Source organism: Liolophura sinensis, chromosome 6 (assembly GCF_032854445.1).
Source record: "Liolophura sinensis isolate JHLJ2023 chromosome 6, CUHK_Ljap_v2, whole genome shotgun sequence".
NCBI classification, from domain to species: domain Eukaryota; kingdom Metazoa; phylum Mollusca; class Polyplacophora; order Chitonida; family Chitonidae; genus Liolophura; species Liolophura sinensis.
In genome coordinates this window covers 69,936,110-69,948,930 of record NC_088300.1, presented here as the reverse complement: position 1 = coordinate 69,948,930, position 12,821 = coordinate 69,936,110, and the positions used below count along the sequence as shown (strand labels likewise).

At 37.5% G+C, this 12,821-nt stretch overlaps 1 long non-coding RNA gene across 5 annotated transcripts; it reads left to right on the top strand.

Moving 5' to 3' along the window:
• The first annotated feature begins 1,134 nt into the window (after positions 1 to 1,134).
• On the top strand, positions 1,135 to 11,972 carry LOC135467784 (uncharacterized). Of its 5 annotated transcripts, none has more exons than XR_010444189.1 (7): positions 1,135 to 1,417; positions 2,717 to 2,824; positions 3,304 to 3,426; positions 6,026 to 6,178; positions 9,780 to 9,851; positions 10,221 to 10,283; positions 11,293 to 11,972. It is a non-coding gene; the product is annotated as an uncharacterized LOC135467784 (long non-coding RNA). The 5 variants fall into 5 exon arrangements; XR_010444187.1 differs by having other exon boundaries at positions 6,026 to 6,235; XR_010444188.1 differs by adding an exon at positions 4,660 to 4,740 and having other exon boundaries at positions 6,026 to 9,851.
• The last annotated feature ends 849 nt before the right edge of the window (positions 11,973 to 12,821 follow it).

The following is a 12,821-nucleotide window of genomic DNA, read 5'->3' as shown; positions in this document are numbered from 1 at the left end:
TAACTGTTCACCTCAATGCTTATGTAACTAGTGACAACTCACAAACTCCCTAACACGGTGGTTTTTGGTATAAGGTCAGTGATGTTTACAGCAATTTATTAAACGGCTCCCGTCTCAGAATGTTCAAAATGTCTAGAATCTCAGAATACTATGCTGTTGTCACATTTAACAAACATCATTAAATGTAAATGTTCTTTGCAATGGGTCCTACACGCTAGGGGGGGGGGGGGCTGTTTCACACTGTAACTCTATCAAAGGTGTTGCTCGAAATGAGAGTTACGTACCCCATTCCGTAACTTTATTCATACCGTGTGCCCTAGTCCAATAACTCAGACTTTGACCTGTAGGCCTACCGCGCCTCTAAAAATATACCTGCTTTGCTGTGTTTGGCAATATCTTGTCTGTCGTTTGCGGTAGGAAGATGAATATCAGATGGCAGATCAGAGATGTCGTAGGCTACTGTGCAGTAAACCCGGTAATCATATGTGGCGCCACGAGGGTCTGAAAATATTACTATACAGGTATTTAAATATGCCCCTCAGTATAAACCTTATAGGGACCTTTTAGGATGATTTGGAGCAGAAAGGACTAAAATCAGAGGTCCAAGAATGACTAACACTAATTAAAACTCGATTAAAGGCCCATTTAAAACTCGAGGTTATGTTTTGAAAGACGACGTCGAGTTTCAATTACATGGAGCTCAAGGTCGACGTCCGGTTTTAAAACACCGCGCCAAGTTTTGATTCCGTGGGGTTTTCAGGTATATACACGTGTTTTTTTTTTTAACTCGCACAAACTGAACACCATACCTATGGCTGGTGACTTCCCAAGTGTGTCATACAGGCATATTGCCAAATCCACAAATACAAACTATGAAACATCCGGCATGTTTTGGTTAAGTCAGATCGACCCGCACAAGTAGGTCACAGGGAGGTTATTTTTAGGCTCAGCTAGACCTGTTCTGAAACGTGAATAGCATGGGTTTCCGGTTCGATCTATTGTTGCTGCAGTATGGATTGACCGCAAATTGTTGGACTCAATCAGATCACATCTTACAAACAAAGCATGGCAGGGCGTCATTCGACCAATCAAATGCCACAATACAAAGCCCAAATTCACAGCGAAGTAGAAAATGGTGAAACAACAACCACGTGTGTATTATTTACACATACGTACAGCTATAGATTAGGTACCTGTGTGCAGTACCGGTATGGTACCGAGCATTTATAGTTTAATAATAACATATTTTTATTAATGCATGTACCTTATAGCATGAAAAAATCATTTAATCGCATTTGGTTCGCCTTTAAACGTGTGAATTTTAAACCTTGAAATTCCGACTGGGGATCAGGATTCATATATAGTTTCGAGCACCCGGGATCCTGGCAGTGACCAGTACGTCATAAGTAACAGAGAGGTAAATGAACCTAAATGCTGATTTTTCTGGTGCAGCAATTACTTTAGTTCCCCATTTTGCCACTAGGGGGCGTTATCTGGTAACTCCTGTTCGTCCCCCAATTTTATCAGTGGGTGCAGTATTACAAGACAGTGTAATTGCAAGACACCGTGGGGTCGCTGAGTTAAATTATGATTTAATTATAATTATATAATTACAATTTAACTTAGTTATAATTCATGTACAACGCACAGAGCATATTCCTGCAATCGCTGCCCTTCACAACTATACTTCAACTTCAGTTTGGCTTTCAATACTTGTTTGCAACGTAAAACACGAATCAAATGAATAATATAATCAACACATGTTGCGTACATGTATGTTGGCACGGTAACTTACAAATCTTGTAGGTAAGGTGCATTAGTCAGGGGCTTTAGGTCACCGGGTGTTGTTCTGAGTGGCTGTGTAAACAAACATATGTTTCATTGACAACTGGGTTCCACGGCAGTGTATATGTGTAACTGGAGCAGCTTTCCAGTGCTTATACTAGCAGTAGTTAGCAGGAATTGCCCGTTAGCTCAGTTGGTAGAGCGCTGGACATCAGCTGCAGAAACCCGAGTTCGAATGTGACCGACGTAGTGAAATCTTTCAACCATTCCACTGGTACCTTGACCCAACAGGTTCCAAGAAGCATGGAGCTCTGGGCCAGTGATCTTGGGTGTGTTTTGGGAGAGAGGGGAGGATTTAAGTGGGGAGGAGTGTAACAGGAGCAGCTTTCCAGTGCTTATACTGGCAGTAGCTAGTGGAAATTTCCCTTTAGCTCCGTTGGTAGAGCGCTGGACGTCGGCTGCGGAGACCCAAGTTCGAATCCTTGTGTCACCCACGTAGGGAAATTCTTCAGCGATTACATAAGTACATGTAAGCAAATTGTACACTCATTCCAAGTTGGTAATTCTTAACTTGATGTATTGTTATCATACATTACATTCAGGCTACCATATTTTATCCTGGCCAAACGAAAACTTTCTGTGTATTTCACACTTGTACCTGTAATCTCAATTCGCTGGAAACTACCTCAGCATTCTGCAAATAAGTATGAAGTTATGTTACAAAATTACCACTACACATTTCTTTCAAATTCAGTTTCATAAAGGTCAAAGGGGAAATGACAGCCATTTTGCAATAATCACTTCTCATTTCTCATTTTGTTATGTGCATGGGCAGTTATCTGCTGTAAATTTCACTCACAAATATTAAAATTTACCCTCAAGTTCTTTTATTTCAAGCTTTCTCTGATATTCATATTGTTCTCTGTTTCAGCGTGCATGAAGTAGGACCATACAATGTGCACTCTCATCAAATGCGCTGTGAAGTTCACGCTGTCAACTCTAAAGTCACATCGATGCACCTTGTCAAAAACTCAGGCTTGTTTGTACTCTTTATTTTTTTTTTTGTGTGTATAATTTAAACGTAGTAGTTGAACTATGTCTAGTTATGTTAAGCATTTAAATACTGTGTATTCCATCGCTGTTTTCTTTCCTGCCTATAACCTAGAGTTCCTCTTCAGCCGTAAGTGGGAAGGTCTGTCAGCAACCTGCGGATTGTCATGGATTTCCCCCGGGCTCGGCCCAGTTTCCACCCACCATAATGCTGACCGCCGTCGTATAAGTGAAATATTCTTGGGTACGGCATAAAACACCAATCAAATAAAATAAAGAAATAAATATAACCTAGAGTGTTACTTTACATACTACTAACGCTAATAATCAGTTTATTACACACATATTTTCTTTTCTACCATTTCATCATTTGTTTTGTATGCACGTGTAATTCAGCTGCCAATATCATTTTAACGTCTAAACAGTGTTTCAAATTCTTGGGTGACAAAATAATTACTCTTGTTACAGGTTATCCCCTTCATATGGAGCCCACCAATTCTCTAAGCTGATGTGTCTAACTACTCAGTGCTCACAAGTGGTGGAGCTGTGCAAGCTTGTTCTTGGAGAGTTCAACATTGACTGATACAGGGGGTAGTCACTTAATTTGTTTTCACCTATTCATTCATATTGTTTCTGCTTCATTTTTACATATTACTTAGTTTGTAAGGTTGTTTGTCTTGTAAGTACATCTGTAATCAATACTCATCTTAACAATTTAGGTTTAAAAATTTTTGGCTATCAGTATTTGTCATACAAGTGTGCCATTTAATGTATTTGCTTTCAGTATACATATTAATAACTGGGTCATACCTAGTATCTTCACATTTCTTTGGGGTATTATAATCCATTTAAATGTTTTTTGCTAATGTAATTTTCTGTTCATACACTCCCCTCAAAATTTTCTTATCTGCATCAGTGGGGAACTCGTTCACGCATGAATGAAAACATTCCCAAACGTGAACTCCTTTATTTTTTGTTCTTTCCTTTATTAAAACACAGTTGTCAGGGACAGAAGAAAACAGTGCATTTTAGTGTCATTGAGAGCTTGTGTGTAGCTCATCCTCAAGTCTCCCATAAAAGTGTATGTTGCTCAGGCCTAAGCATTTCACAATGGCCTTTGTGGCAGAGGGTTTAGCTCTGTCTGTTTTCCTCTCTTCCAGGCAGCTGTGTGTTCTCTCTTCAAAATTTTGAGAGAAAAGTTTGTTTTTGGGAACTCATTTACTGATGGCCAGGTTAAAAGCCTCTGCCTTGTTAGTACTCAGCAAGTGGCTTGTTTTACTCAGAGCAGATTGTCCAAGGCTAAAAGCCACACGTTGCCTGATTGTATAGTCAGTCTAAGGGCTAGCAACAAGTTCAAAATTGTCACTCACTAAACACTATTTTTAATGCAGTTATCTCCTTTGGTTCCTCCCCACACATATTAATAATATGATAGTAGGGTAGTGGAAGACGCCCCATTATCGACCCTTTTCTGCCCTCCTGCTGTCTGGAACCCTGAAACGCATATACAGAGAACAAGCCAAATGAGTGGAAGATTGCCCCTTTAGAAATAATTAGAAATAATAAAATTGTTCTTTAGAAATAATGGTAGATCATTTATGTATAGTATAAAAAGTAAAGGCTGCAATATGGAACCAGCCTTGCAAGACACTGGCTTTAATATCCTTAGCATTATACATTTCTCCTCCACAAACAACCATTTGTTGTGTGTTAGATAGGTATCACTGGAAGAATGTAAGAGCAGTTGAGTGAATTTGTATGCTTTAAGTTTTTTAAGTAATATATTGTGATTAACAGTATCAAATGCCTGCTTGAAGTCTACAGGTACAGTTCCAATAACTTCAGTGTTATCTGTCGCCGTAAACCAGTGTTCAACCATTTTCAGCAATACAGTTCCACAAGAGCGTAAGAGGGGCAAAAACCACATTTATTTTTGCTCAATAATTTAAAATTTGAGAGATACTCGTATAAACAGTTATGTAAATGTCGTTCAGTGATTTTTGAAAAACTGAGTAGGACAGATATTGGATGATAGTTTTCAACTTTGAACCCCTTTTGTGAAGAGGGATAACCATGTCTGGTCATAACACATTTGTTTATTAGCATGGTAAAAGATTTTGCAATAATAGGGGCAGATGATGAAAGAAATTTAGAATTGACATTTAGAATATAGAATTTTTGAATTGATCACTAGCCTTATCTTTATCAAGCCTTTAAAGGTATTGTAAAACAGAAACATACAACATATTTGGTATGGAGTAAAAAGTATCATGAAGAACTTTTCCCTCAACTTGTTCCCTGAGTTTTTCAAGACTTTGAACAAAATTGTCCTTGTTTATATTATTAATATCTATTAAAGAATGGGGACAGTTGAGAAGAAAGTATTGAAAATATGGAAAATTTTAGCTGGATCATCTATTAAATTGCCATCCTTCTCAGTCATAGCCAAATACTGCTTGCACAAACACTGATCTCCCTGATAACACAGGACAATGGCATCTGTTACGCAAGTCAGGTTTCTACATATGAAGTCCTGTATGTCACTTGGAGTCTGTCAGTAGGCCTCTGTACACTCACTGTTTCACCTAGATGCAAAGTCGTCCACAAAGCCAGTTTCCTGTCTTTCTTTCACTCCGCTGTCCTTGTGGGGAACACATTGTCACAGAATGCCATCACTTTCACCCTGCTGCAATGGCTTTTCCCCAAGTGGTGTGTCCAGATGGTGCACTGACTCAGTGGTCCATGGCTACTGCGTATAATGAACTGTCCGCATCGGTTGTTATGTGTTTCACCTTATCTGTACTATTGATGCCTCATTGTGCTTGACTAGACTGTCTCAAACTACATTGCAATGAGTGCAACAAACGGCATGCAAGTTCAGCATGTTCAGTAACTGACCCATTTTCATTGCTAGTGTAGGTTCATTCCAACTAGCAGACATTTTCATTGTCTTTGCCTGCTTGGGGTCGCTGTGAGTTCAAGTCCAGCTCATGCTGGCTTCCTCTCTGGCCGTAAGTGGGAAGGTCTGTCTGTCTTCCCCAAGGTTCTGCCCAGTTTCCACCCACCATAATGCTGGCTGTCATCGTATAAGTGATGTATTCTTGAGTACTGCGTAAAACACCAATCAGATAAATTAAATAAATAAATTTTTGCCTGATAGTATCTCCATGGTACAACTTTCTACTTTTAGAAGAGAAGCCGCACTCAGCACAGGCAAACCTCTCTGTGACGCACACACCCCAAGGCACCTCGCTGTTCAAATCTCAGTTCAGCCCTTCAGGACAGTATGATGTTGTGGTCCAGTGGTAGGCAAATGTTTCTACAGCTCGGCGGTCTTTCCCAGGTGCAGCAGTCTGTAGGTGTTTTGCTCAGCTTTTGATCTCTGGCATTCAGCCTGCTGGTAAGAGTCCATGACAGTGGGAGCGAATGGGCCAGTACACCAACATCATAGGGCTGTAGATCGCAGTCCAACAAGTTCACACATTCAATTTTTGTCCAATCCATGCAATCTCACACAGCTGCTGTTGCTCATATGTACATATGTTTTTGGCACATTCCTACCAGCCTGAGTGTTGCTTTATTGCCTCTGATTGAATAGTTTTTTTCTTTTCCTAAACCTTGACACCTGTCTCTTTCTCTGTCCTTTTGCCATGGCAAACACTGTGTTTCTCAAAAAGTACAAAATCTCATATCTAATGTGAGCTCCACTGAATAATTTTATTCTGCCAGGCATATCCAGTTTCAGAGTTTATATGCACCAAAAGCACTTACCTGTTATGTATCCCCGACATCCATTGACACCTTCAGAACCTATCACTTATGCACCACTTGACAGTTAAACATTTACATTTAAAACCTCAAGTTTTCCTTTTTGACAGTTTTATTTGATTGGTGCTTCCTTGTGCTAAAGCAGCATAAGTTTCAGTCAAGTCAGTCAGTTCAACCATAAAATTAAGGTTCAGTCTTACAACAAATCACAGGAATCTGGGAAGATGTCAAAGTGACACGTCAGTAGTCACTGTTGTCTGCAGCACCCGTCACACTATACAAACTAGCCTCTATTATGATTAGTCAATGTCTCTTAATATCATTGGCTCTTTTCATATATTCCCACTGAAAAAATTAATAAAAAAAAACCAATCTGAATGTAGTGCCTGTAACATGGACTTGACCAATCACAGGATTGCAATTGCCACAAACAGTACAAGGATTGCCAAATGCAGTTCACCATGTGTATACAAATACCACAGTCCACAGTGGCATCTTTTACAACCACAACGATTTACAAATCTATAACATAAGAAGTCACTGCTCTGCATTCTTTCCGGGTTGATTCCCTCTTGTGTTTGTTAAGATTATTTGTCTTTATTATTATTCTCACCAAAATTGTGCCGCGTTTCTGGTGAAAATGGTTATTCTGAAGTTTATGAAATTTTAACATGTTTGTCTGTAGGACTTGAACGAATGAATGATTATGGCATAAAGCTGCATTGGCAATATTTCAGGCATATTGTGGGGACTGTAGGACTTGAAGTTGTGCATCCTAACTTTTAGGTAGATTTTGTCACGTGACTTGGCGGCCATCTTGGATTTTGATGAAAACCTGAAAAAAATTTTCTTCTCCAGAACGGCTGATGTGACTGAGCAGAAATTTCAACTGAATGTGTACAAAGCCTAGGCTTGTTAAGTTTGAGAATGAGAACTTTCTTGGTTGAAAATTGTACAAGCTTGCTATTGGGTTAAATTGTCTTGTAACCCCAAATTTCGTTTTTTGCTAATAATGTCTACACTTGTTCAGGTGATGTTCTGCAAATAGTCCTGTCATATGCAGTTTTTGACGCTGATTCCGAAAATGCAATTTTTGCAAAACCGGAAGTGACATTATCAAAACCAGAAGTGGGTATACCTCCTTAACCAGTGAAGCTAGAGATGCAATCATCCCAAGGCAGGCAGACAAATTTTACATTACCGGAAGTGACGTCAACAACCCGAAAGTAGTACATGCCAAAAAATTTGCAGTTTTTTCATTCTCAAAATTGAAAAACTTCTAAGCGAAAGAGGCTTGACAGAAATGCGTGAAACTTAGATAGGTGACAGACTTGGAGATGTGCTCTTTCGAGTAAAGATTTGGGTGTCCTCAAGTCATGTGATGTGGTGGCCATATACATTTGACATGAAAATGTTTGAGAGTCATTTTCTCCAGAACCCTGGCTGATTGTCTTGAAATTTAGCACACGTAACAAGCGTTCCCTGGAGACTGTTTGGAAGAAAGAATGCAATGTTTATGCAAATTAGGTTTTACATGATACAGAGGAAGTGATATCACGTTTTTTTGTGTGTGTGTGTTTTTTGGAATTTCAAGATTCTAAATATGCTATCTGACATAATTTGATGTCCAGATCACGAATTTGTTCTTATTTTTTCCCTGTAAGATGTAGTTATGTTGCAAATTGTGATCAGAAATTTGCAATTTCCCCATATTTGTAGGTCTTGTGACAGAAAACTGATACACCTGTAGAGTTCAAGATTGCTGAGTGAAAGGGACTATATATGTACTGTATGTATGCTGAAAATGTTTGAGTTGTCTTAAGGCAGGATATACAGGGCTTCAAAATTTGATAAAAGGTCGATTTACGATTTTTTGGCACATTTACAAGACATGTTACATAATGCATGTACAATCTGTTTGTGTCTAGAATGAATGTAGAAATATTGTAAGTATGCCACCCAACATAGTTTGATGTTCTTATCTCGAACCCGGTCTTATTTTTTTTCTTGATGTGTATACTTTTGACCTAAATTGTGATTAAGCTGTGAAAAATCGCAATTATCCCAGTATTTGCTGGACACTAGACAGAAAACTGCTATAGTTGTAAGCTGAAAATGACTGTATAATAAGGGCTATGTATGTTCTGTAAGTATGCTGAAAATCCTTGAGCTGTGTGGAAAAGAAGAGGACATACACGCCTTTAAACATTGCCCACAGGTTGATTGACTACATTTGACACATTTATATGTACATATTATGTAGTGTATGTACAGTGCATTGATGGTTACGAAGAATATGTGCTTTCTATCAATGCATAGACACCATTCAATTAATGTACTGTTTCTGCAATATGACGATTGACAGAAAGTGTTTATGTGTCATTTTCTTGACAAGGTTTAATGCGATTAAGCTGAAATTTAAAATGCAGATAGAGCATGTTCGAACAAATGAAGGGTGCAGAAATTAGTTGTTTATCTTGAAAACTGTGGAAATGCGCTGATCACTGAATTTGTCACAGAATCAATATTTTCTGAATTTAAATATTTTCTGTATTCTACTTTATGTAGTTTGATGACCTGACCACAAAGCTGCTCTGAAACCTATATCTGCTATGTATATAATAAACAGTCATATTTCTGACAGTACATAATAATTTTGGCCTTTTTTTTTAATTTAATTCCGACATCTTAGTACTATCTAATGTATGAATGACATGTGTATGTGTCTGTGTCATTCTGCTGTATTTTGGTTTAGAGGACAGGATTTGAACATATCTCGCTGAACATTATACAGTTTTATGAACTGTTCAGTCAGGAGAGCTACAGGTGTTCACTGACTGCCTTGTTTGCCATTAATAACATTCTTCAAAATCAGCAACAGACATTAATTTTGATTTGTCATTCTGTCTGCCCACCCCGTACTCTGTCCACCTATCTGTCACACAGGTCTTATTGTCTCATTCTCATAAAATTTTATGTGCATGTGTTCATTTTGTGTAACCTCACATCAAGTTTAAAATCCAGCTTACTCCATGAATAATTGTTGCATATTTAGTGTGTCGTATTAATCTTAATTTGCCATAATTATGACCTTGAAGGGTGCTTTACTTTTCAACTTCATGCATATCATTGATTCTGTTAACTTTATTCTTAATGTTATATTCGTATCCTTGAAGGTCTGCCAGCAAGCTGAAGATGGTCGTGAGTTTTCCCCAAGCTTTGCCCGGTTTAATACTGGCTATCATCATGTAAGTCAAATATTTTTGAATACTGTATAAAGCTCCAGTTATATAAATAAATAATGGTAATGTTATAAATAGTCTTTAACGTCACGCCAACTTGCTTTTTTAAAAAGGTTTTTCCCTCGCTCACAGCTTGGGGCACATTGGTAACAGTAAGCATTTGACAACATATGGGTTTTCTCCAGCTTCCTCCACCCATAAAAGTTACTGCCATCACATTAGTATGTCATTAAACAACAGTTAAGTTAGTAAAGAAATAAATACACAAGGTTAAAAAAGAAAGTTACATAATAAAAGCTACGGAATACACAAATAATAACAAAGCATGTTCATTTTTACATTCATTTTTCGTTTTTTTTGCTTTTTTTTTTGTAGTAGCTGTCTGGTTGAATAACAAATATTCATGAATTTCATCATATTTGGCCACTGTCCTAACAGGTTTGTTTATTAATTCCATTCATATAATTTACCCCTAAAGGGTACATTTATCGTACATATACGTCACCCATCCAAGCTTACTCAACAAAGCTCTGTGAGTGTAGATAATGTAAATACTTCAGTGTTCCACATTTCATGCACACTAATTACTTTGATGAGCAATTGTATTGAAATCTTTATTTATTTAGGGGACAAGTTTCTCTTTTTTTTTCCTATTCTCACATTGTATTCTTCTTTTGTTTTTCTTCGATCTACAATACTTACAATTGTAGTTTACAAACAAATTTGAAGGTTTATTATACTTTCTTTGCTCCAGTCTGTGTCAGCTACCGGTGTATAAACCCTTTGTTTGCTTAGTTTCAAAAGATCCATTTTCAATTATTTTCATCGCATTTTTTCCACTTGTAGTAAAATAAAATTGCTAACTTCTGGTGACTTGCAATCAGCATCTCAAAGTTCATCAGATAGCATAGTTTTTATGTAATGTTTTCTAATAACTGGCTGCAAAAAACATAAAAAGGATTTCACAATTTCCAAATTTTAGTGACTTATATAGACTAGCATGCTATTAAAGGTTTTGCACTAAATTCAACATGGCCACCAAGTCACATTACCCAGTTTGCTGATGGAAACCACAACCTTCTCTTACTTTAAGAGGAATACCACATTCCAGTTGTAAATGCCATAAATGTTACCAAAAAGTATACTTTTTGTGAACCAAAGCAGTCATGTTTTCTTAATTTCTCCTGATTATGGGTATTAATTCAGTGAGAGGCATTACCTGCTGTCAGTAGACATGATGTGGACACTTTCAACACCAAGTGCACAGCATGTCTTCAAACTGGCATTCTGGTTTGCGTAAACAAGGATTTGCATTCAGTGTGTATGAAACATATATGGGTGTATCATTTTCCTTCTAGTGTTTGATTTGCCTGATGAAAAATGTTTTCTTCATGCAGCTCTGCCAAATATATATTTTCTCATTAACATCTGTGATATTTATTGGCAGATTGACAACTCCATTTTCTGATATGGTGGAACAGTTTGCACTGTCATCGTTGTCTTCATCTCATTGAACTTCAAGCAAAATGCAAGCCATCAATCCAGGACCTCCTACAGAAATGCATCCTACACCTTTCACAGACCTAAATGTACTGTGTGCAGTAATGCTCGAATGACTATACTCGGGAACGTCCAAATATGGAGAAGAGTAAACATTAATAACATATTTGTAATAATCAGCTCATTACATATTATTCTTGCTGATAGTATGAGTACATCAATGCAGAAATTGCAAAGTTCTTGCCCACTTGTTAAAGTGAAGGTAGAAAGTGATAATATTTAAATTGTGTAATATATATTACATATAGGTGAATGACTTAAAATTTTACCCCAAAAGTTCATTTTTAGAGGCAAATAAATGTTGTCAGATATACTTTTGGTGCGATAACTTACCTATTCCTTAGGATATCGTCCTACTTTCCAAACAAACCCCAAAACACCTTTATAACATTAATAGAACTCTCAGAATAAGACACAAGGTACAATTTTTGTGATGGTCCAAATTTAAGGTCATATACCATGAATTTCCAAAGTACTTTAACTGCCTTATCGGTGTAAATGTTCAAATAATATGTCTTTGTCCATGTTCATTTGTAATATTTTTTGGTTAAATAAGTATAAATAAAGGGTTCAAAGTTTATTTGTGTTGTGATCAAATTAATTTATTTCTTCATGAGTGTGCATGCTCAGTTGACAACAGTATCCTTTCATCCCTTTCACAATGGTGTCAGAACAGATAAGGTAAACTGATAAGGCCTCCGTGGCCGAGATGGTTAGCGGCACAATGACCCAGGAGCCTCACACCAATGAGGTCGGTGTGAGTTCAAGTTTAGCTCATGCTGGCTTCCTGTCCGACCATATGTGGGAAGATCTTCCAGCAACTTGCAGAGGCCAGTTGGTTTCTCCAGGCTCAGGCTCTGCTCATTTTCCTACCACCAAATAAATAAATATAAACTGCATATGTATATCATACCTGCACATATATATCATACCTCACAATATATATATTGTGAGGATTGTGCTCATTCAGGCACTTCTTCCCAGTGACTACTGTATCCTGTTTGGTGTTATGTGTGGTCTATACTTCAGCCAAATATATACTGAAACTTAGCATATTAAATGCATGTCATTTTATCTGTAGTTCAATGCCTTCACAATATTTCAACTTGGTCAATGGAAATGGGACCAATGGAAACAAGACAAAGGAAGCTGTTTGAATAAAGGCCTACCACTCCCTGTGTTTTCGGTGTTTAATGTTACGCCATACATATACTTAGGCATAAGTAGTCATTAAAACTAACTGTATTTCAGTGTGGTTGTAACAAGCTGTAAAAATAAAAACTAGGAAATAATTTAAAAGAATTGTAAGGCTGATGTATTCACTATTTCTCCATTATTTGGTGTTCAGAGGCCGGTCACCCCAGTGAAGAAACTGTTTAGCAGAAAATCTGCCACCTGAATCACAAACTTTTAAAA